Source organism: Salvelinus namaycush, chromosome 36, assembly GCF_016432855.1.
Source record: "Salvelinus namaycush isolate Seneca chromosome 36, SaNama_1.0, whole genome shotgun sequence".
Taxonomy (NCBI): Eukaryota; Metazoa; Chordata; class Actinopteri; order Salmoniformes; family Salmonidae; genus Salvelinus; species Salvelinus namaycush.
The window spans coordinates 16,212,374-16,239,237 of record NC_052342.1 but is presented as its reverse complement, the minus strand read 5'-3'; the positions used below and the strand labels follow the sequence as shown (position 1 = coordinate 16,239,237).

Sequence of the window (26,864 nt, the reverse complement as noted above, 5' to 3'; positions counted from 1 at the left end):
TAAACTGTTACATATGCATAGATAATAACAGAGTAGTAGCAGCAGCGTAAAAGAGAGGGGGGAGGGCAATGCAAATAGTCTGGGTAGCCATTTGATTAGATGTTCAATAGTCTTATGGCTTCGGGGTAGAATCTGTTTAGAATCCTCTTGGACCTAGATGTTGCGCTCCGGTACCGCTTGCTGTGGGGTAGCAGAGAGAACAGTCTATGACAAGGGTGGCTGGAGCCTTTGACAATTTTTAGGGCCTTCCTCTGACAAAGCCTGGTATAGAGGTCCTGGATGGCAGGAAGCTTGGCTTGATGTACTGGGCTGTTCGCACTACCCTCTGTAGTGCCTTGCGGTCAGAGGCAAGCAGTTGCCATACCAGGCAGTGATGCAACCAGTCAGGATGCTCTCAATAGTGCAGCTGTAGAACCTTTTGAGGATCTGAGGATCCATGCCAAATCTTTTCAGTTTCCTGAGGGGGGAATAGGTTTTGTCATGCCCTCTTCACGACTGTCTTGGTGTGCTTGGACCATGTTAGTTTGTTGGTGATGTGGACACCAAGGAACTTGAAGCTCTCAACCTGCTCCACTACAGCCCCGTCGATGAGAAAGGCGCGTGCTCGGTCCTATTTTTCCTGTAGTTCACAATGATCTCCTTTAACTGGTCTGTCTGCCCAATATAAAGCATCAAAACTGGCGGAGGAATAAAAAGTTTCATTTGACAACCAGGATGTTGACAACTGTGCCATACAGATTGCAAAATAGTTGGGAAGAGATTTTTGATGCACCGATTCCATGGTACAGGGTGTATGAGTTGATATATAAAACAACGCAAAGATTCAAGACTTTGTGCTTTTCAGCTAAAATTATTATATAGAATTCTTGCCACCAACAAAATTTTGAATATTTGTGGCATAAAATCATTGAAGCTCTGCAGATTTTGTTTTGAGGATACAGGATCAATAGACCATATATTTTGGTATTGCCCTCGGGTAGCCTGTTTCTGGTCTCAGGTTCAGGAATGGCTGAAAATGCATTGCATTGATCTAAAATTGACCCTAGAAATAGTACTGTTAGGAGATCTGGAGAGACCGGGTCAGTCAATTACTAATATACTAATACTCTTAGTAAAAATATTTATCTTCAACACACAATCTGTAGATTCTATTTGATTAGATAGATTGAAATTGTATGTTATTAAACATCATAGCATAGTTGAAAGATATGTTTTCTTAGAAACACAAAGTGGGTGGCCAGCAGAGATAGATGGGATGGGCTGAGGGAAGCTGGAAACAAGTGGGAGTGGAGTTGCTGTGTGAGAGAGAGAATGATGGTCAAAAGATAAAGGGGGAAAAAAGTCTAAATAAAACATAATAAACGTACATTTGAATGACTCTAAGTGGCAGTGTTTTTACAACTCATTCCGGTTTGCCTGAGGCTGATGCCGTGCAGGTGTTTGTACACATGCATATACACACACTCTCAATCAAATAAACACATACAAGAACACACACATACATGTAATAGTGCCAGACATGCACACAAACATATACAGTAGGCATTGCTGTTATGATTTCAGTTGTCCTTGATGTCCTTTTTTAAATTTATTTATTTTATTTTTTATTGTTGTTTGCTGTTTTCTTCTGTCTTTTCCTTTTTTCTCTTTAGTTCATTATCTTGGTTGTTGGTGCATTGGGGGGTTCTTGGGGGTGGGGAATGGAATTAATTGTATTTTTTTTCTTCCGGGAGGGGGACTGTGGGAGGGGTCTCGAATGGTTGAGGGACAGCTATTGGGGAACTGTGGGGGGATCTTGGAGGGTTCGGGTTTCACAAGATTGTGATCATGAAAAAGGAAACTATGACATATTTTTTTATCACAATCATGCACACATAAGGATGGCTCTGTTGCGGAAAGACTGATACATGTTTGATAGTGTCTTGATGCTGTATTGTTTGTACTTCATGTTATAATACTTTAATGTTACCCCTTCCTTGTGTTTTTTGTAATAAATAATAATAAAATAATAATAATCTCCTTTGTCTTGATCAGGGTCGGTAGTCATTTAGGCATGTTACATTAGTGTTCATGGGCACAGGCACTATGGTGGTCTGCTTAAAACATGTTGCTATTACAGACTCAGACAGGGAGAGGTTGAAAATGTCAGTGAAAACACTTGCCAGTTTGTCAGCGCATTCTCGCAGTACACATCCTGGTAATCCGTCTGGCCCTGCGGCCTTGTGAATGTTGCTATTTTAATCTTCCGCGTAGCTCGTCGATTTTATTCACCAAAGATTCCACGTTTGCTCGCAGAATGAAGGGAAGTGGGGGTTTATTAGATCGCCCACGAATTCCCAGAAGGCCCGCCCTTCGGCCCCCTTTTCTCCGCCTCCACTTCACGCAAATCGTGGGGATCTGGGCCTGTTCCAGAGAAAGCAAAATATCCTTCGCATCGGGCTCGTCAGAGTCGTGAAAGGAAAAAAAGGATTCCTTTTGTCCGTGGTGAGTAATCGCAGTCCTGATGTCTAGGAGTTATTTCCAGTCATAATAGACGATAGCGGCAACATTATGTACAAAATAAGTTTAGAAAAAGTTACAAACAAAAAAAACAATAGGTTGGGGACACGTAAAACGCATGCCTGTATTTAGTTTTCATGCTAGTGAGGGCCGTGAATCCACTCTCACATAGGTACGTGGTTGCAAAGGGCATCAGCGTCTTAACAGCGCGATTTGCCAATGCAGGATACTCTGAGCGCAGCCCAATACAGAAATCTGGCAGTGGCTTCTGATTAAATTACATTTTCACAGAACCTCTTGTTGCAATTTCGATGAGGCTCTCTTGTTCAGATATCGGTAAGTGGACTGGAGGCAGGGCATGAAAGGGATAACGAATCCAGTTGTTTGTGTCATCCGTTTCGGGAAAGGTACCTGCGTAATTGAGCACCCAACTCACTCAGGTGCTTCGCTATATCACATTTGACATTGTCCGTAAGCTTGAGGTCATTTGCACACAAAAAAATCATACAATGATGGAAAGACCTGTGTGTTGTCCTTGTTAACTTTTGTCAATAGGGGGGCGCCATTTCGACTTTGTAAAGATTCGTTCCCAAATTAAACTGCCTCTTACTCAATTCTTGCTCGTACAATATGCATATTATTATTACTATTGGATAGAAAACACTCTCTAGTTTCTAAAACCGTTTGAATTATTTCTCTGAGTGAAACAGAACTCATTCTGCAGCACACTTCCTGTCAGGAAGTGAGATTTCTGAAATCGAGGTCCCTGTTCTAGGGTCAGTTTATAAGTCCCCATGTAAGCTATGGGGCTACATGCACTGCATACGCCTTCCTCTAGATGTCAGTAAGCGGTGAGAATTTGAATGGAGTGGATTGCACCATCTGGGGCACTATAAAAGCTCATGGAACGGAAGTTCCGTTCTTTTCAACGGGGCGCCTGGCGCAAGAGGGACATCACAATGGCGTCCTGAAAAGCTTTCGTTTTAGCAGTTCTATATCTCCGGCTCTGATTTAATTTGATTTTTGTCTTAAAAACTTCATAAGGTAGTTAATTTAAACCGACTTATAGCAGTTTATATCAGTTTATTGCGATTTTCTGGAATTTCTTTGTCTTGCGCTATCGCAAGTTGGACACCTCTCCGGTGTATGGCTAGCGTTAGCTGCTATTTCTACAGGAGAAGAGGACATCTTTCAACCAAAAGACGATTGTTCTGGAGAAAGGACACCTTGCCCAAGATTCTGATGGAAGCTCAGCAAATAGTAAGCAGTCTTTATGCTGTTAATTCGTATTTATGTTGACAAATGTCAAATAATAATTCCGCCATGAATTTCCGTGCGGTCTCGCTTTAGCGCACGCTGTATGCGTAGTAACGTTAATTAAAAAAATCTAACACAGCGGTTGCATTAAGAACTAATGTATCTTTCATTTGCTGTCCAACCTGTATTTTTTTTGTCAAGTTTATGATTACTTATCAATTAGAATAGGTGCCTCTCCAAGATGGCGCCGAACAGATTGCTTGAAGTTTGGCCACTAATCACATTGTATAACCACGATTTGTGCTGCTAAATATGCACATTTTCGAACAAACCCTATATGCATTGTGTAATATGATGTTACAGGACTGTCATCTGATGAAGAATATCAAGGTTAGTCAAAAATTATATATCTTTTGCCTGTTTGTTACGATCGCTAACCTTTGCTGCTGGTAAATGGTTTGTGTTTCTGGCTATTGTGGTAAGCTAATATAATGCTATATTGTGTTTTCGCTGTAAAACACTTAGAAAATCTGAAATATTGGCTGGATTCACAAGATGTTTGTCTTTCATTTGCTGTACGCTGTGTATTTTTAAGAAATGTTTTATGATGAGTAATTAGGTAATACACGATGGTCTCTGTAGTTATTCTAGTTGCTTTGGTGAGAGTTGTGATGGTGGCTGCAATGGTAAACTATGATTTATACCTGAAATATGCATATTTTTCTAACAAAACATATTTATTGTATAGCATATGTTATCAGACTGTCATCTGATTAAAGTGTTTCTTGGTTAGTGGCTATTTATATCTTTATTTGGTCGAATTTGTGATAGCTACCTATGCAGGAAAAAAATGGTGGAGTAAAAAAAGTGGTGTCTTTTGCTAACGTGGTTAGCTAATAGATTTACATCTTGTGTCTTCCCTGTAAAACATTTTAAAAATCAGAAATGATGGCTGGATTCACAAGATGTGTATCTTTCATCTGGTGTCTTGGACTTGTGATTTAATGATATTTAGATGCTAGTATTTACTTGTGACGCTATGCTAGGCTATGCTAGTCAGCTTTTTTACTGATGGGGGTGCTCCCGGACCCGGGATTGGGAGGAAGTAGAAGTTAATGCAGACAGAGAAGAGCTCCAACTTCTTAATCATAGCCTCAATTCTGTCCTGCACATTGAATATAGTTGCGGAGAGTCCCTGTAATCCTAGATTTAGATCTATTTCGCTCAACACTAGATGTTTAATTTTATTTTTGGAAGTGAAACAAGGCTACTCAGGCAATAAAAAAACCCTCAAATGTATAGCCCCCGTGTAAAATTGAAATGGACTGTTTGGAAATGAAGATTTTTTTAATGTGAATCACATTTTTATTTGGCGTACCCCCGACAGCATTGCACGCACCTCTGGGTGTACGCATACCCCAGTTTGGGAATACCTTCTGTAGGCTATTCTCATTGGTTCTCCTTTACCAGTTAGTTCTCCTTAGACACAGATATAGGATCAGCTTACCGTGTCAAAATCCTAATGTTAACCATTAGCCTAGTGGGGAAAATACAAACCTTGTCCATAGACAATGACCTTGGATCAGTGTCTTGATATCTTTACCCTACACTGATAAATCTATCAACCTATTGCTTGTGGATGACTGGGGGGAGTAGTATTTTATAATGTAGGTCAGATATAGTGCTTTCTCTCTTTAGTGAGATACCATTAACAATAAAGCATCTAATAATGTTTTTACCAACCCTTGTAACATAAATGTATGCTGTTTTTTTATCCTAAGTGTATTTAATTAGCATTGTTACGTTGGTTAACTTATTTATTATCACATACTTATTTACGATCCAAGCCATCTGAACGTTTTTGACCATTGAGTGGGGCGGCTGAAGGCACCCTGCTAATGGATATAAATGAAGAGGTAGGTTGTGACACTTGGGGGTGAACATTAAATCTTTCCTCAATTCCTCACGTCCTCTCTCCTCACCCCCTTCCTTAAATGCAATGCAAGGGATCTATTGCTATTCTCATTCATGTTCAATTGTGTCAAAGGCTTTACAGAAGTCCAAAAATAAGACAACCGCATCTGAGTCAATTGCATCTGAATAATCTAGAAGGTCCAAGACGAAACAAATGTTAGAGCTTTTTTGATGGCCTTTCATAAATCCGGTTTGAGTCTCATTTATAAATGGTATCTATTCCTTTCATTAATATTTTGGCATAAACCAGAGCAATCAATTTGTAATCAATATTTAATAAAGTAATTGGTCTCCAATTGTCAATGAGAGAAGGGTCTTCAACGGGCTTCGGAATCAGTGAAATAAGGCCCTGTTTCATAGTGGAGACCATTTCACCTTTTTTAATGCAATCTTGAAACACATTAAAATAGGGTATTCTAGTAACTCCCAAAACTGTCTATTGAATTCAACTGTCTATTGAATTCCCTTTTTTCATTGAATTCAGAGCCTCTTTAATTTCTTCAATTGACACAGGTGAATCACAAACTGAGTGGAAATCATCCTCAATTACAGGGACATAATTACAGGGACATAATTCTGAATGTGGCAAATGTCACAACCATCTTCCTGACATTGTGAGTTGTAAAGGTTTTCATAAAAGGAATTGACAAATGTTGATATTGTAATGGGATTTCTGCATAAAACATCATTCATGTTGAGTGCAGTTATCAATTTTCTTTTGTAGTTTCTCTTTTCAAGTGCAACAAAGTAACTAGTGTTTCTTTCCCCCTCTTCAATCCATTTTGCTCGTGACCTTACAAAGGCATCCTTTGCCAGATCTATGTAAAGCTGTTCCAATTCTAGTTGTAAATACTTAAATACAGACTCTTCTTCTTGAGAAAGATTATCTTTCCTTAGAATACTGTCAAGCTTGCTCATCATCTCTTTTTTTCTAAGGTTCTTTAAGTACATCAACTCTTTTTCTCTAAGTGCATCAAAAAGTGGTTCTTTAAGTGCATCAGCTCTTTGGCACGTTTAATGGCTACAACTCTGACTTTATATTTGAAAACTTCCCATCTACTTCCATGGCCCAAGTATTTTCTTGCAAAAATATATTTGGCTAACGATTTGATGTTTCCAATGAGAATAGGATCTTTAAGAACTGTGTTGTTTAATTTCCAATATCCTCGAGTACCTTTTTATTTTTTAGTAGCTTGTAAATTCAGGGAAATCAAGTGATGATCAGAAAAGGAAGCCAACTGATTGATGATCTACATCTATAACAAATTGTAACAAAACGGAGGAAATTAGAAATAAATCTACTCTAGATTTACATGACATAGTTTTGTTGGTCCAGGTATAACCCTTTGCATCCGGATTGAAATAACGCCAGGTATCCTCAACACAGAGATCCTTGCATAATGTAGTGATAATACTGCTATTTTGAGGGCTTTGACTCGTTGTAGGAGGAAAACGATCAACAGATTCATCAGGTGTTTCATTAAAATCCCCTGAAATAATTAGAAAAGCCTCTAAGTATTTCTTGCGTAAATCCTGTACTTTCCTGGTAAATTGAGTAAAAATGGTCTTAATTGGAACATGTGAGTTATGTCCGTATACATTACAAATGATGAAAATAGTTTGTCAAGTTTTACAGTTACTATGACCCATCTCCCATCCTGTGAAGATGTGGATTCTTGAATGTCACCTTTAAACGTGTGATAAGTGTCAAAACACCAGCAGAATGGTTTGATCCATGAATGAAATAGGCCACGTCTCCCCATTGTGATTTCCAAAATTTCAAATCACTTTCACACGAATGAGTTTCCTGAAGGAGAAAATCTGCGTTATTGCGTTTACAATATAAAAATAAGGCTTTCCTTTTTGTAAGATCTCTCAAACCCCTAGCATTCAGACTAACGATACTGAGTGAGTTGAAAACGAACTCCTGCATTATAAAAAGAAAGAACACAAATTAGATAACAACTCCGACAGAAAACTACGCTCAGCTGAGGTAGCGGTGGTTAACAGTATAACAAATCTATTTTTTTCATTTGGCAAGTGTTCATAAATTGTAGTTCGAACGGTACATTTACTCGTGGCAGTACATTAACTGTGCTCTAAGCAGTACTCACAGTTCCAGTTTGGTTAATGTCAGAGTTACCCAGTAATCATTCTTCCTTCGATAAACGCATGTGGGCCATCGGATGAGGGAGAGATGCATTCTGAAAAGCACATGCATATATGACCGTTGATCAAAATGCTATTGTGGGGAAAATACAGCTTTCAAAGCAACTACCGTTGTTCTAGTTACAGAGAGGAGAGCCACAGCTTTCAGTGAGAATACAATGTATTTCTCACCTCTTAATATTGAGTTCATGGCACCACTTTACAACCGGAGTAGGCTGTAGTTAGTATGGTTTTGACGCGCCTGCGGCGCGGAACGCGCCATTTGCAGTGAACAGGCCCACATCAAGTAGCCTAGGCCTAGCGCGGGAAAGTTTTTGTAGGACATTAGGCTACAATTACTGATAGCCATGTAGGCTAATTTATTAATCTATCAACAATATCATATTTAGAGTTGCCGCAATCTAGCTAAGGGTGTTTTCACACTTGTTCCCTTTCAGCCAATTTGTTGTGTACTCAGTGTGGTTCGCTTCATTTTTTGTGAACACTCCAAAAGAACTCAGATTCCTCAAAAGAGCCCTCAAAGTAAACCGAACTGAGACCAACTCGAGAGGTGGTCTGTTCTGTTCGCTTGAATTCTGCGGGCCGGTTCCCTTTTTTAGGACAACGTAAACGCAAAGCTCCCCAGGTTCGCTTGTCATTATTCCCACACCACACACTCGACTACTGCAACACCGTTTCCCCTGCCATAACCCCTCACATTGGAATCACAAAAGAGAAGATAATGATGTGCAGGTTTGTAGAAAAAAAAGTGTACCGTTTTTGGATATTGATTAGCAATTGCCAAGGATTTACAGAAATTCCAAAATGTGTGGAGTTTTTTGTTCGGATTATTTGTTTGCAATATGTGACCTATAGTCTAAGAGCCTCAAACTGTTAATTAAAATCAAATGTATTTATATAGCCCTTCTTAGATCAGCTGATATCTCAAATCTTTATTGATTGTGGGTTTGAATAGTGTGAGAAGACAACAGAATGATGAGAATCACAACATAGGAAACAAAATCCATTCCAGCTCCTAAAAGGGCAGTAGCCTATATTGGGTGTACAATTTTCAATTACAGCATTATTTCTTATGCAGTTATTTTGTTACCAATGAAATGTACATGTTAATAGTATTTTCTGATTACAATTTATGTGTCATATTTTAACTAAATGTAATCTTATTAGCTTCCAAAATGTAACTAGGTATATCTAGCTCTCCAATAACGCATTCTGACTGCAGGACAAGCCATTTACTTTGTAAAAACCCAGAGTGAATGTTGGGAAAAGATATTGGTTCCTTTCTAAACATAGCAATGTGAATGCAAAGAGGACTCTGTTCATAAAATAGGTGAAGTGAACTGGCAAAAGAGTTGAGTCCTCATTAAAGGGGAAGGGCAGTGTGAATACAAAGAGAACTGAGTACTTTTGCAAAAATAAATACCTCAGAGTTCACTTTAAAGAGGACTGACATTGGTCATTTTAAAGAGGACTATTATGGGAAAACACCCTAAGTGTTTTGAGTTCCCACCGCCTCAGGTAGTGAATAGTATAGCCTATAGCCCAAAATGCACAAAGATATTGGCAAATTCTCTGAAAATCTGATAATTCTGGAACCTATTTTGACAGGTTGCTCATTAAAATATCACTCATGCATTTCCTTGAATGTTAGATTAAATATTTTACTTATTGAATCATAGGCTATCTCAGTTGTCTTACTTGACACTAGAATTTATTTTGTCTACAGCCCTGCCACGAATGTAAAGTAAGTGTCCATCATTTGGGAAAAATTCCATAGTTCCCGCTTCCAGGTGGGAATAGCATGCATTTCTATCTGCTTCCTTCCACATCGTGTGCGTACTGAACATGGCCCCTTACTTCAATAGCTCTGCTGGTGGTACTTGAAATGTAAATCTCTTCATTTATTGGCAGCAGATGAGAGTCTGTGAGTATCAATAGCTCCAATACATACAGGCAGTTGAAAACTTTAAGCAAAAATAAACATTCTTAACGTATAGAGCGAATTAAGATATTCTTAACAACATAAAATTAAACTTGAAAACCCACATTTGTAAAACACACATATAATGGTTACGCCTAAGAGTAGGCCATGAGACCACGATGTACTGCAAGCTGCAGAATGACATGGAAACTTCCTCTCTGTGACCTAGTCATGATGTATTTTAAAAAGTCCCGCCAAACCCTGAGTACAAACGTTGCCTTTCATCTGTCTTTAGCATGCATTAAAGTTTGTTATCCAACATCAAACTTGTCCTTGTTAATCATAACGCTTCACAGAAATGCTTTTAATGTGTTTATTTTCTTCATTTAAATGTACTGTACGTATTGAATTTTCTTGAAAGGGAAAGGTGCACATCCCTAGTGTTCTACAATTCTAACTCAACAGTCAGTTGAAAAACCCCTGACATATTCATGTTTTTGATTTTTATTCTTTGGGAAATTGATCCGTGGGGCTGCAAAACGGAGGGCCTCCAGTTGCCCATCCCTGGATATACCGGGGCTTTACCAATCTAAAAATGTTTAGCCGACATGGGCTAATTCAGTGACTGTCAGTGACTGACATAAAAAAATATATATATTCTGATGCACAAGCAAATTTTGAAATCGCACCCTGTGTTTACTACTATTCTATCTCTCAACAATAAGTTGATTACCCAAATGAGTTCCAAAAAAACCCAAATAAAGATCCGCAGGCGGCCGTCTCACTGTGGCGAGATTGTTATGGCGCATTGTGTTGACTAGAATGCAGTGGCATAAAGTACTTTACTAAAATACTTTACATTACTATTTAAGTAGTTTGAGGTTTATGTACTTTACTATTTATATTGAACTTTTACTCCACTAAATTTCTAAAGAAAATTATGTACTTTTTACTCCATACGTTAACAGGACAGGAAAATGGTTCAATTCACACACTTGCCAAGAGAATGTCCGTGGTCATCCGTACTGCCTCTGATCTGGCGCACTCACTAACACAAATGCTTCATTTGTAAATGATGTCAGTGTTGGAGTGTGCCCCTGGCTATCTGTAATTTTATTTTAAGGAATGTTGAATTATTTATACTTATATATTTGAGCAATTTCATTTACTTTTGATAACTAAGTATATTTAATACCAAATACTTTTAGACATTTACTCAAGTAGTATCTTACTGGGTGACTAACTTTTACTTGAGTCATTTTCTGTTAAGTAAAAGTAAATATAGCCTACCTTAAGTATGACAACTGAGAATGTGTGAACCTTACCCGGCTCCACAAGGGGGCAAAAGGGGGCTTAGCCCCCTCTGTTGAAACTTGTGCCCCTTCAGTTTTATTTTTTAGACTTTCTCACATTCTTCTCTGCAGATCCTGTCACGCTCTGTAAGGTTGGATGGGGAGCGTCGCTCCACAGTTATTTTCAGGTCTCTCCAGAGATGATGGATTGGGTTCAAGTCTGGGCTCTGGCTGGGCCACTCAAGGACATTCAGAGACTTGTCCCGAAGCCACTCCTGCATTGTCTTGGCTGTATGCTTAGGGTCGTTGTCCTGTCGGAAGGTGAACTTTTGCCCCCAGTCTGAGGTCCTGAGCGCTCTGGAGCAGGTGTTCATCAAGGATCTCTCTGTAATTTGCTCTGTTCATTTTTGCCTCGATCCTAACTAGTCTCTCAGTCCCTGCTCCTGAAAGACATCCCCACAGCATGATGCTGTCACCACCATGCTTCACCGTAGGGATGGTGCCAGGTTTCCTCCAGACATGACGCTTGGCATTGGCTTCATCAGACCAGAAAATATTGTTTATCATGGTCTGAGATTCTTCAGGTGCCTTTTGGCAAATTCCAAGCGGGCTGTCATGTGCCTTTTACTGAGGAGTGGCTTCCTTCTGGCCACTCTACCATAAAGGCCTAATTGGTGGAGTGCTGCAGAGATGGTTGTCCTTTTGGAAGGTTCTCCCAGCTCCACACAGGGACTTGAGAGCTCTGTCAGAGTGACCATCGGGTTCTTGGTCACCTCCCTGACCAAGGCCCTTCTACCCCGATTGCTCAGTTTGGCCGGGCGGCCAGCTCTAGGAAGAGTCTTGGTGGTTCCAAACTTCTCCCATTTACGAATGATGGAGGCCACTGTGTTCTTGGGGACCTTCAATGCTGTATAAATGTTTTGATACCCTTCCCCCGATCTGTGCCTGGACACAATCCTGTCTCAGAGCTCTATGGACAATTCCTTCGACCTCATGGCTTGGTTTTTGCTCTGACATGCACTGTCAACTGTGGGACCTTTTGTAGACAGGTGTGTGCCTTTCCAAATCATGTCCAATCAATTGAATTTACCACAGGTGGACTCCAATCAAGTTGTAATTGGGTCTCATAGCAAAAGGGTCTGAATAGTTATGTAAATAAGGTATTTCTGTTTTTTGTTTTTAATAAATTAGAAAAAATTCTAAACCTGTTTTTGCTTTGTCGTTATGAGGTATTGTGTGTAGATTGCTGAGGAAATTGTTTTATTTAATACATTTTAGAATAAGGCTGTAACGTAACAAAATGTGGAAACAGTCAAGAGGTCTGAATAATTTCCAAAGGCACTGTAGATTAATGAGCCAAATCTGTTTATCTCTGTAATGTTCACCACTACATATACTTTGAACTCACGCAAAGTGGGAGATGCTGTCAAGAAACACTGGCATGTTTTATCATCGAACCCAGCTCTGCCAGCTGAATTTAAGAACCCACCACTTATTGTATATAGGAGAAGTCCCAATTTACGCGACATATTGGTCCATGCCAACTGCCGGCCACAAAAGAAAATAAACCCGATTATTTTACGCCCTCTTCCTGAATGGTAACTATAAATGCAGAGGTTGCGCACATTGCAACAATATGACGAAGTGTGAATATTTCTGCCACCCACATACACAGGAAAATAAATGACATTATTCCAAATAAATGACATTATGACGTTCTCCACCACCCATGTTATCTCTATGATTAAATGTCCATGTGGGCTGTGTTATGTAGGTAAAAACCTCTCGTTCTGTCAAACAGAGAATTAGTGAACATAAAAGTTCAATAGGGAGAAACGACAGGGATTATCCAGTCGCAGTACATTTTAATGACCTAAAACATGACATGTCTACCTTTTAGATTTTGTGGCATAGAGAAAGTCAAAATATCAGGGGAGGTGATATAAATAATACTCTGAGCAAAAGATAATGTTTTTGGATTTTCACCCTCCAGACATTATACACAAAAGGTCTTAATGATGAAATGCATGTTATGTTGTAAATGTGAACATGAATTAATGCCACTACTTCAGATTACTCTGACGTTTGTTCTTGCACTATACCCAATGATTTATGAAAACTTACTTGATAGGTCGTTGTCCTCATTGTGATTTCACAATCTTGTTTAATACGTTTTATGTACAAACTTTATTCGAATTCTTAGAATACTTATGAAATGCACATTGTTTTATTTGGTAACATATGTTTGTTTTCCTTATACTCCTTCCCCATTTGATGCATTGAACGGATGTGGGTGGGGAACTGTCAACATAAAGGTGCGAATTAAAAACGCTCTGACAAAGGCCTTGAGGCTGATACGTAAAGCAGTGATACTAGCAAGAACAGTGTGCGGGATTCTTATTTTTTCCCAATACCATTTTAAAAAAGATCCACCTTCCTTGCAGATCTGTTTGAACAATTTGCACATTCGGATAATTTTTTAAAATTAATATCATCACCCCTTTTGAGTTTCTTTGCCCATGGGAGAAATATATTTCACCTCCCCAGTCCTTTTTCCATACAACTTCATCTAAAGGTGTAGAATGAGTTTCCTGTAAACAATATATATTATATGTCTTCTCTTTTAGCCAGGTAAAGACTGATCCTCTTTTCTTATTGTCTAAGCCATTACAATTATAACTAGCTATACTTATTTCACCACTTCCCATAATGAGATACAAGTTTTAATTATACTTACCATACTATCTGTTTAGTAAACTTAACATTAAGAAGTACCATGATAATTGAGTGTCCATATAGCAGTACCATGATATTTGCACTGTTAACCATACTCTTGCTGCGACTAAGTAAACCTCTAATTGTCCCACCCATATATTCCACTCGCAAAAACTCCCATCCCAAGTTTGGTTGTCATCCCAGTGTCTGGTTGACCATCCCTGTACACTTGGATCCTAGGGCCTTTAAGAGAGGGGCCCATCCATTAAAAAGAGCACATGGTGCAACCTACAGTACAGAACCAGAATCGCAGCCAACAGAATTCCCAACACCTTCGCCTCGGTTGTACTGCATCTAGTTATTAGAAAAAAATATATATACAGTATATTCTATGTATAAAACTCTTGAATATCTTAATTTATTCCCACAATTGACTAATAATATGCGTAATAATATAAGCACTTCTATGAATGATTGTTACCTATAACAAGGGCTGGCAGGAGGAATTCTACATTTTTGTCAACAAATGATTGATCCATACATTCACTCACCCCACCCCTCCCAAACAAACACCTCTGCCCCTTTCTCCCTTCCATCCATAGATCGACCCTAGTCTCTGACTGCATTCACCTTTCTGTCATGGCTGCATAGGCTACTTGCAGTAGGCCTATAAGGACTTTTCCTTAGTGGGTGGGTCGCTCAGGTGGGTGTCTAGGATATAAGGTTGGCACCATTCCATCATGATAGGACAAAATTAAACAAACGTTAGATTTGTATTTAAAAATGTATATCCCATATCTGCGCAAAAGTGAAGACTCGCTCTGTCACAACTCCTGCTCGCAGACACACATGGGCTCTGGCATTTGCAACCATTTTCCTTACTCACTTATTAACTCATCACACTTTTCCAATCACACGAAACACAGTCATCCCATCTAACAAACACACCTGCACTCTGTGTTTATTTGTTTATTTCTACCTTGTTGATTCCTGCCTGATTTTGGGCTTTGGGTACTTGTGTTTTAGTTCCTTGTATTTGGGGATTTATTATTTCATGAATTGTCCTATATTTTATTTATTTATAAATACTATACATAAAAAATAGAATACAAATTATTTTACAACATTCCCTAACTTCAATATTATAGTGTATTTATAGTTTATTAATTGTTGTATTATTATTATTATATCTTTTTTTATGTAGTACAATCCCTACCATTGATAGTGTTTGATGTTCCATTTTATTTAGAATAGCCATGTGGTCTTGGTGTCTCGGAACAGTTGGTTATCAATGTCGACTATTTTAGTCTATTGTCTTTGAAGAATGGATACATCACTTTGCGTCGTTCTGCTATTATCTTCGGGAACTAATCGTTCAAGCATATTTTAAAAGAAGGTGAGTCCTTTGTCCAGGCTTTTAACCACTATTTTATCTTTAAAGGATGCACATTTGTCAACGATTGGCCACTTGTATTGATGTCCTATCTGTCTGAAACGATGTGCGCATTCAAGTTTAATTTGGTCGACAGTATCGCCTGGGATCTGCAGAGCTTTAGCCATGAATTATTTCACCACACTCCCTGGATCTTCACCTTCATCATCTTTAATTCCGGTAAACACCAGATTTTCCCGCATTAATCTGGTCTGTATATCAAGTAGGAATTCTTGTTCTCTTTTTAGGTTCATTATCGTCAGCTTCGATAACATTGACTGTACCCTTCAACTTTTTAGTTTATTTTTTTCTCTTGTATAGTTTAACAGACTAACTGAAGCACTCCTAATTTATCATTTATAGATTTTAGCAGTTCGGTTTCCACGCTTACCGTACAGGGTGGTGATTATAGGTCATCCGTGTCAGTCGAAGAGTCTCGTAAGTTTTCTTTTAGAGTTTGGTTCTCCATTGTTTTTACTCTCCGGCATGTTTTGGTGTTGACTGCATTGGTAGGGTTTGTCTAAAAAGTTGTTTTTAGTTATTATCCAGTTTGGATGTTGTTGCCCACAAGTGAGCAGATCAGCGTAAAAGTACTATTATTCAGGCAGTTTTAGGGACATTATTTTCTAATCTTTTTCACGAGGCACTAACTTTTTAGATGAATCAAATACGCATCACATAGATATGGTTGTCCTTGTCCGATAGAGCCATTGGACATCTTTCAGCGAATAATGTTAGTATAAACAGCTCATACATCCCAAATGTTTGCCCCATATTCTATTGATTTCAAAGTGATATCAATGGAAGTGATTAAGAAACAAAATGTTTCATTACACTTAATGTATTGGCGACCCACTTGAATCAAAATGCAACGCTTCAAAATGTAGCTAGGTATCTTCTACAAGTTTTCCTCTAACCGGTGATGTACACATTAATCCCAGATTCTATGTAGTTTTTGAGCTGTTAGTTTTAACAGGACGAGAATACTTGAAAATGGCTGTCTAGCAATGATCAACAACCAACTTGACAGAGCTTAAAGAATTAAAAAATATAATAATGGGCAAATATTGTACAACCCAGGTGTGCAAAACCCATTGAGACCCAAAAAGACACAGCTGTTATCTGCCAAAGGTGATTCGAACATGTATTTACTCAGGGGGTGAATACTCATCTAATTAAGTGTAACGGTCGTCATATTTTTCCTCCTCCTCGGATGAGGAGAGGCGAGAAGGATTGGACCAAAATGCAGCGTAGGTGGAATACATGATGATTTTAATAATAATAACGAAGACAAAAATATACTTGAGCAAACTACAAAACAATAAACGAAGTCAACAGACCTGAACAAACGAACTTACATAATAACACGAAGAACGCAGGAACAGACTACATACACGAACGAAAACGAAACAGTCCCGTGTGGTGCGACATACACAGACACGGAAGACAATCACCCACAAACAAACAGTGAGAACAGCCTACCTTAATATGGTTCTCAATCAGAGGAAACGTCAAACACCTGCCTCTAATTGAGAACCATATCAGGCAACACATTTAACCCAACATAGAAACACATAACATAGAATGCCCACCCCAACTCACGCCCTGACCAACTAAACACATACAAAAACAATGGAAAACAGGTCAGGAACGTGACATTAAGATATATTAGTTTTTATTTGTCATCCATTCTCAAATGACATTACAGAGTATTTTGTGTAGCTCGTTTACAAAATATGTATATTTTAATACATTTGAATCCCACTTTGTAACACAACAAAATGGGGAAAAATCAAGGGGTGTGAATACTTTCTGAAGAAAATGTACTGTACACACTGATCTTGATAAACATACTTACATAATAAATAAACAAGTCTTACTACATAAGAATCTGTAATTTACAACTATTATGAATGAAAAATTCATACACACTAGCAGTTCAGTGGTGGCAAATGTGGAGGGGGAGACATTTGTAGAACGGCTGTGAGAAGGCCACTTCTGGGGACTTAAAAAAAAAAAGGACAATCTACTCCAAAATACATGAACATTCAATTATGTTGACACAATGTGAAATATAACTGATGCCTCTGCACTGTAGGGAGATGAAGAGGAACAAGCGGTGGACAGGTGCTGGTTAATTCCACCATTGGGGTGCCAGGACAGAGAGCTTGGACTGGGCTGAGCAGGAGCTGTCCTCCTGTAGGGGTGGGAAGGCCAAGAGACCCGAGGTGGCAGAATGGAGTGCTTGGATTGAGGAGTGGGGTTTGAGCATAGCCTGAAGGTAGGGAGGTGCAGTTCCTCTTCCTGCTCCGTAGGTAAGCACCATGTTCTTGTAGTGGAAGCGAGTTTCGACTGGAAGCCAGTGGAGTGTGCGGGTGACATAAGAGAACTTGGGAAGGTTGAAAACACGCGGGCTGCAGTATTCTGGGTTTAATGGCACAAGCGGCGAGCACCGATAACATCGAGTTGCGCTAGTCCAGACAAGCGCCTGGATTAGGACTTGCGCCACTTCCTGTGTGAGGTAGGATCGTACTCTACGGCTGTTGTAGAGATGGAACCTGCAGGAGCGGGTCACTGCTTTGATGTTTGCAGAGAACAACAGGGTGTTGTCCAGGGTCACGCCAAGGTCCTTTTCACTCTGGGAGGGCGACACTGGAGTTGTTAACCGTGATGGAGAGGTCTTTGAGCAGGCAGGCCTTCCCTGGGAGGAGGAGCAGTTCCATCCTGTTGAGCTTGAGGTGGTGGGCTGACATTCAAGTTGAGATTTTTACCAGGCACGCAGAGATATGTATCGCCACCTGGGTGTCTGAAGAAGGGAAGGAGAAAATTAGTTGAGTGTCATCCGCATAGCAGTGATAGAAGAGACCATGTGAGGATATGACGATGTCGAGTGACTTGGTGTTTAGAGAGAAGAGGAGGGGGCCTAGAACTGAGCCCTGGAGGTCACCAGTAGTGTGAGAATGTGGTGCAGACACAGATCCTCTCCATGTCACCTGGTAGGAGTGGCCTGCCAGGTAGGATGCAATTCAAGAGTGTGCATAGCCTTAGACGCCCAGCCCTGAGAGGGTGTAGAGGAGGATCTGATGGTTCACGTTGTCGAAGGCAGCTGATAGATCTAGGAGGATGAGAACAGAGGAGAGAGAGTCAGCTTTGGCAGTGCGGAGAGCCTAAGCGACACAGAGAAGAGCAGTCTCGTTTGAGTGACCCGTCTTGAAGTCTGACTGGTTAGGGTCAAGAAGATCGTTCTGAGAAAGATAAAGAGAAAGTTGATCAGAGACAGCACGCTCAAGTGTTTTGGAAAGAAAAGAAAGAAGGGATACAGGTCTATAGTTTTTGACGTCAGATGAGTCGAGTGTTAGTTTCTTGAGGAGGGGAGCAACTCAGACCATTTTGAAGTCAGAGGGGACGCAACCATTGGTAAGGGCTGAGTTGATGAGGGAAGTGAGGAATGGGAGAAGGATTCCAGAGATGGTCTGGAGAAGGGAGGAGGGGATGGGGTCAAGCGGGCAGGTTGTCAGGCGGCCAGACCTCACTATTCGAAGGATGACGTCTGGAGAGAGAGAGGGGAGAAAGAGGCCAAGGCCTAGGGTAGTTCTGTGTGAGTGAAACCAGTGGACTCAATAGGCTGAGTGAATGAATAGCGGATGTCGTCAACCTTTTTTCAAAGTGGTTGACAAAGTCGTCCTCAGAGAGGGAAGAGGGAGGGGGTGGAGGATTAAAAAAAATGGACCAGCCCATCTGGCATTTGCCCATGTTCTGATATGTCATCTATAAAATAAGGGTTTGTGCTTCACAGATTTAATAACAAACTTTTACTAAGATTATAAGCGAATCGAGTAGCTCTCGTCGTTGATAAACTATATGTTGATAACCAGTTGTTCAGAGACACAAAGACACAAATTATTCATGGTTATTTAAAAAATTACAAAGTTCTCATAGACGAGGGAAATAAACACAATTCTAGCCCGGTTATGGATTGTAACAATACAATAAAAAATATAGCTTTTCTATATATCTTCACATATAACTAATTGAACACACAAGCACTAATTCAACATAGTGAAGATAAAAACTAAGTAAACTAATTGAAGACACAAGCACTAATTCAACATAGTGAAGATAAAAACTAAGTAAACAGAAGGCACAGTATGTGTGGATGGTGTGGTGTGTGTTTATTTTTGATTTGATTTGTTATGTTTGGAAAGTTGAGTGAGTGAGTAATGAAATGGTTGCATATCCCAGAGCCAATGTATTGCTGTGAGCCAGGGTATGAGAGGGCTTTCAATGTTGTTCAGATGATGGATATACTTTTATAATGAATTATATTTATTGTCCTATCATGGGGAACTACATTTTATAAATTATATCTAATTATTTATTTATTATCCTATTTTAATGGTACGGTCCATGGCCCTATACCCTAGACACCCACCTGAATGACCCAGATACTAAGGAGAAGTCCCTAACTGTTTTATGTGCCTGCTGTAAGCGGTCTGTATGCAGCCAAAATGAGGTCAGAGACCAAGAGCAGCACTGCCCACTCAAGATTCTGAGCCTGCTTGGCAGGGTTGGTCCTGCAAAGCCAAAGCCCCCTAAAGGGAGAGCATAATATACAAGGAAATTCTCAAAGCTGCTAATGAGAACCTTGACGACCTTGTACCTATCCGGTGGGGATTCCGGTGGGGTGTCCCCACCCAGGCAGTGGCAGTGTTGGCAACACATTGGCAATGCATTTGGCAGTTGATCTACTTCAATTCGGTAAATGGCACTGTGTGCTCGCATGGCTTTCGACCTTCGTCTCTCCCGAGCCCGTACGGGAGTTGTAGCGATGAGACAAGATAGTAACTACTAACAATTGGATACCACGATATTGGGGAGAAAAAGAATTAAAAAAAATAAATATGTATAGGTTCGGAGCCTTTGTGAAATAGCACAGTTACAAGTGGAAATCAAACTGGATGGACATCAGAAATAGAGGAAGGACTAAGAACAAACAAGAGAGAACTGTAACGAACGTCGTCGGGAGAAGGAGAAGAGGACCAAGGTGCAGCGTGGTAATTATTCATAATACGTTATTTTAATAAATATGAACACTAACAAAACGACAAACGAACAGATCTGTAAGGTAACGAAAAACACTAAACAGAAAATAATCACCCACCACTCAAAGTGGGAAAACAGGCTACCTAAATATGGTTCTCAATCAGAGACAATGATAGACAGCTGAGAACCACACACGGCCAAACACAAAGAAATAGACAACATAGAACACCAGCCATAGAATGCCCACCCAAACTCTCGCCCTTACCAACCAAAATAGAGACATAAAAAGGATCTCTACGGTCAGGGCGTGACAGAACTATTGTAAAGTAGACTGTGTCTGTAAAATGTGTATAAGATGTATAAATTGAAGGTAAAAGCAGAAGTGTTTATTAGTTTACTCCAATTGGGGGATCGGTTGTAGGGTTTGCGGGGAATAATAATAAAGGTATTGTCACACCCTGGCCTTAGTTATCTTTGTTTTCTTTATTATTTTAGTTAGGTCAGGGTGTGACATGGGGGATGTATGTGTTTTTGTATTGTCTAGGGTTTTTTGTATGTTTATGGTTGCCTAGATTGGTTCTCAATTAGAGACAGCTGTCTATCGTTGTCTCTGATTGGGAGCCATATTTAGGCAGCCATAGTCATTAGGTAGGTTGTGGGTGATTGTCTATGTCTTTACGTTAGTTGCTTGTGTCTGCACTTTCGTTCTATATCTTCACGGTCGTTTGTTGTTTTTGTATAGTTTGTCAGTGTTCGTTTCGTGTTCGTCTTCAAATAAAAAGAAGATGTACTGTTATCACGCTGCGCCTTGGTCCTCCTCTCTTCATTGTTACGACGATCGTGACAGGTATATTCTTTAAAAAGTATGTATGTCTATATAGGTATGTGTATGTATATATGTGTATATGTATGCATACGTGTATGGATATATATATTTACCCCAAAAATATGGGGGATTGGAAATGATGCAGACAATTACATTGGAAGCAACATTCTTTCCGCAATATTAAGCTGATCCACCACTAAAAATAAATAAAAATTAAATAAAAAATAGTACCCACGAAACGCCAGTCTCAACGTCAACAGTGAAGAGGCGACTCTGAGATGCTGGCCTTCTAGGCAGAGTTGCAAAGAAAAAGCCATATCTTAGACTGGCCAATAAAAATAAAATATTAAGATGGGCAAAAGAACACAGACACTGGACAGAGGGAGATTGGAAAAAAAGTGTTATGGACAGACAAATCTGTTTGAGGTGTTAAGATCACAAAGAAGAACATTTGTGAGATGCAGAAAAAATGAAAAGATGCTTGACGCCATCTGCCAAGCATGGTGGAGTCAATGTGATGGTCTGGGGTTGCTTTGGTGGTGGTAAGGTAGGAGATTTGTACATGGTGAAAGGGATCTTGAAGAAGGAAGGCTATCACTCCATTTTGCAACGCCATGCCATACCCTGTGGACGGCGCTTAATTGGAGCCAATTTCCTCCTACAACACAACAATGACCCAAAGCACAGCTCCAAACTATGCAATAACTATTTAGGGAAGAAGCAGTCAGCTGGTATTCTGTCTATATTGGAGTGGCCAGCACAGTCACACTCAACCCTATTGAGCTGTTGTGGGAGCAGCTTGACCGTATGGTAAGTAAGAAGTGCCCATCAAGCCAATCCAATTTGTGGGAGGTGCTTCAGGAAGTATGGGGTGAAATCTCTTCAGATTACCTAAACAAATTGACAACTAGAATGCCAAAGGTCTGCAATGCTGTAATTGCTGCAAATGGAGGATTCTTTGACGAAAGCAAAGTTGAAGGACACAATTATTATTTCAATTCAAAATCTTGACTATATTTTCTATTCATTTTGCAACTAATTTCATGTATGTTTTCATGGAAAACAAGGACATTTCTAAGTGACCTTTTGAAAGGTAGTGTATATAATTATTTTATTTTATTTTCAGGGAGCACCCCTAAATCCCACGGCTAAGCCACACCCGTTGCTGACAAGTGTATAAAATTGAGCACACGGCCATGCAATCTCCATAGACAAACAGTAGAATGGCCCGTACTCAGTGACTTTCAACGTGGCACTGTCATAGGATGCCACCTTTCCAACAAGTCAGTTTGTCAGATTTCTGCCCTGCTAGAGCTGCCCTGGTCAACTGTAAGTGCTGTCATTGTGAAGTGGCAACGTCTAGGAGCAACAATGGCTCAGCCGCGAGGTGGTAGGACACCACAAGCTCACAGAACGGGACAGCCAGGGGCTGAAGCATGCAGAGCGTAAAAATCGTCTGTCCTCCGTTGCAACACTTACTATCGAGTTTCAAACTGCCTCTGGAAGCAATGTCAGCACAAGAACTGTTCGTCGGGAGTTTCATGAAATGGGTTTCCATGGCTGAGCAACCGCACACAAGCCTATGTTCACCACGCGCAATGCCAAGTGTCAGCTGGAGTGGTGTAAAGCTCGCCGCCATTGGACTCTAGAGCAGTGGGAATGCGTTCTCTGGATTGATGAATCACGCTTCATCAACTGGCAGTCCGACGGACGAATCTGGGTTTGGCGGATGCCAGGAGAACGCTACCTGCCCCAATGCATAAAGCCAACTGTAAAGTTTGGTGGAGGAGGAGGAATAATGGTCTGGGGCTGTTTTTCATGATTTGGGCTAGGCTCCTTAGTTCCAATGAAGGGAAATCTTAATGCTACAGCATATAATGACATTCAGACGATTCTGTGCTTCCAACTTTGTGGCAACAGTTTGGGGAAGGCCCTTTCCTGTTTTAGCATGATAATGCCCCCATGCACAAAGCGAGGTCCGTACAGAAATGGTTTGTCGAGATCGTTCTGGAAGAACTTGACTGGCCTGCACAGAGCCCTGAGCTCAACCCTGTCAAACACCTTTGGGATGAATTGGAACGCAGACTGCGAGCCAGACCTAATCGGCCAACATCAGTGCCCGACCTCACTAATGCTCTTATGGCTGAATGGAAGCAAGTCCCCGCAGCAATGTTCTAACATCTAGTGGAAAGCCTTCCCAGAAGAGTGGAGGCTGTTATAGCAGCAAAGGGGTGACCAACTTCACATTAATGCCCATGATTTTGGAATGAGATGTTCGACGAGCCATGTAGTGCATTTCAAAACAGAATGAAAGTACTTAAATCTGAATAATTTTGTTTTTAAGAGAGTGTTGTGAAAACACTTTTTGGTGTTTCAGTGCATGTAAAAGGCAGCATCAAAACACAAAAGGAATGTTTTGGCAGACTGTGTCTCATTCAATGAAGTTGTTTTCAATTTCTAATTGGTTCATTGCATAAATATTGATTGTTGACTTTCAGTTTTAAAGAAGACATTGGGAAATAAATAGTTTAAAGGTAGACTTGGTCACTTATTTTAGGCCACAATTGCCAGGCCCATTGTGAGATTAAAAATAATGTTACAATCAAAATGTTTAAGGATATGTAAGTTATATCAGAGGTAACATGTGTAAACAGGGCCATCTTTATTGGTATTCGTATGAGGCGGTGGATGTGAACCCGGGTCTCCTTCTTGTCAAAACACTGCCTTAGTCCACTTAGCCAGTCTTCAGGACTGCACTCTTCTGCTGAACCACCCTTGTTACACTGAGCACATGGGGCCCGATTCAGACTTGCGATAAGTAGCCTTAACATAGAATCAATAAAACATGGACTTCAATTCATGTTAAATCCACTTATCTTAAAGGGGTAATCCGCAGTGGCTACATCAGTTTTTGGATTAATGATATGTACCCATTGATTCTTGAAGAATATAACTTATAAATGCCTTATAAACTGTAGTACCCCATCAGAATCCAAAATCCAAAATCTCCAATGTTTGTAAACAAAGAAAATGTAACAAACTCTGTATATTAACCCAGTAAAACATGGTTAAAACTATCATTTTTATGTCATGGATGGTCAGTCCTTGCATCCACAGCTCTGTCTATGAATTTGAGAGTGGTTATGTTTCTCCGGACCCATCCCTCAGCTTTTTAGCAAAACCTGCGCGGGAGTATGCTTAGTTAAATCTGAAATAGTGCCAATAGAGAATATTCTTTATGTGAAATTCCACCTTTATTGTTTCTGTGCTTTTTTTTTTAGACAGATTAGAAACAGGAGGAGACAGATAACGAGTGAAAGTGGACAGGCAGAAGTGGGAAGTTAACCCCCGAATGCTGGGGCAGTAAAATGGCAAATGTCTTTGGAATTTTACCCACTCAACCATACAGCCACATTCCGTGTGAGGAACTTGGGCTCCAATATCAGAAGCCAAATGACTTTCAAACATTGTGCTGCTGCACCGTTCAAAGTTCACCCATTCTGAGGCATGGAGGTGTAGAGAGGGTATTCGTGGCAGGTGTGCCCTCTAGCAAACTCTATGGTCAAGTATAAAAACAGGCAAATTTGTGTGCACCTCCCCTGTATGTGAGTCCTTCATGAATTTAGGCAGGTGAGAGCAGGGGTGTCATGCAACCAGAAGTAAACAAGTGGTAGCTAGAATGCATGGGTGATTCACATTGTACTATGTAAACAGAGGACATCCATGAAGGAAAATCCAGGAAGGAACATAAATAACTTCAGTGGGGTAAAGAAATGTTCGGCCTATAATTAGCTAACTAGAAAATGTATAATTAAAACATACATTTAATTAGCTAGTCAGTTTCAAGCTGTTAGCAAGCAAGCTAAATTTATTAGCTGGCTGGCTTTGTGCTTAACATTACTAGCTATGCTTAGCTGACGTTAGTTGCTACTTGCTAGCCACAAGATTATAATGTTTTTCAAGTTGCAGTTGTATGTAATGTCACTCGTACATATGTTTTACAAATATTTTTTTTTTAAACAGGACTAATTTTGACCTCCTGAGTGGCGTAGTGGTCTAAGGCACTGCATCGTAGTGCCAGTGCTAGCTGTGCCACTAGAGATTCTGGGTTTGAGTCCAGGCTCTGTCGCAGCCAGCCGCTACCGGGAGACATATGGGGCGGCGCACAATTGACCCAGCGATTTTTACAGCATCATTTGGGTCTTCGGAGGGTTTGGCCGGCAGGGATGTCCTTGTCCCATTGCACACTAGCGACTCCTGTGGTGGGCTGGGCACAGTGCATGCTGACACATCGCCAGGTGTGCAGTGTTTCCTCCGACATATTGGTGTGGCTCTGGGTTAAGTGGGCATTGTGTCAGTTTTCATGATGCTATATTAATTGACACGTCCTTGTTTACCCCTTTACCCACTTGTTTTTTTTATACAAATGAAGGCCTGTTTGCCTACTAGCTTTATGAGCTTTGATGTGTGACCCACATGTTAAACACTGAATACCACTGCCAATTTAGCCTGTTCTAGCATTGGCCTACCACACCACATGTTATATGCTACAAGAAATACCACTTCCAATTTAGCCTGTTCTAGCATTGGCCTACCACACAACATGTTATTGCATCCTAATTGTGGTATTCATATTGTTATCTTGTTGCTATATTTGCATAGCTTAATCATGTAGGCATTTTGCATATTTCTATTCATGTTTAATAATTGTTATGACAATTTGCTTTGGAAAAATATAAGAATTCTAAGTAGCCAATGTCACTAGGTGAGTGGAAGGTAGCAATTAGACTTGTTCTTTACGCACCTCAAACATAACAATAGTGGTTACCTTGAATAAATGAATTAATTAATGACTGTTGATCCGTAGAGTTGACTGTAGCGATCCTTTGTATCTTGTTTGGCGTTTCTTGCGTTTTCTTGCATTCATTTGCATTGGTTTGATTGCGGTAAGATCCGTGAGCTCTCCCACCCTCCACACATGCCATACTTTCAAACATCTGTATGTTTATAGATCCCCTGGTGTGTTACCACCACCATTTATCTGCATCTGGAGTGTAATTACCCAAAAATGACCATAATACAAGATACACCCAAATTGGCTCCAACAAATTGTATACTCACATTGCAATTTCTTAATATTATAGCATAATTATGCACTCATGTACTATCATTATTGCTTGTTATTGCTATTTCTGTCTCCCTGCAGAAAAACATACATACTATGTTACCCACCGACTGACCAATCCTAACCAAAGCCAAGCATCTAACTCAACTGTACTGTGATTCAATCCATCTGAACAACCTTCCATGCCATGTACCATCATCTGAATATAAAGACTCAGGGCAGGACATAATGGATGACTGGTGATCGTATTGAGCTCTGGGCTGACGTTCGTAATTAAAACAAGGACCTCTTTCATATTGCGCGCCACTGCATAGAAGCCAACCATGGCTCACCTTCCTCCCTGCGCATTGTAGCCATAGAACACAGACAAATGTCACCAAGAGGAAGTGGCATCTTACGTAAACTAAAACAGAGGTCTTCTGGTAGTACCCCTTAGACACCCTGGATCCTAATGGGCTAAACAATATTTTTTTTGTTCTATAATGTTGCCTTGATTTTGTTTGGGTCTCTGTGTCTCCGGTTTCACATATCACCTATGTATATACTTAAGCAATAAGGCACAAGGGGGTCTGGTATATGGCCAATATACTACGACTAAGGGCTGTTCTTAT

At 40.1% G+C, this 26,864-nt stretch overlaps 1 pseudogene; it reads right to left on the bottom strand.

Annotated features, from left to right (window-relative positions):
- Positions 1-17,393: 17,393 nt before the first annotated feature.
- On the bottom strand, positions 17,394-26,601 carry LOC120030271 (annotated as a pseudogene).
- Positions 26,602-26,864: the final 263 nt, after the last annotated feature.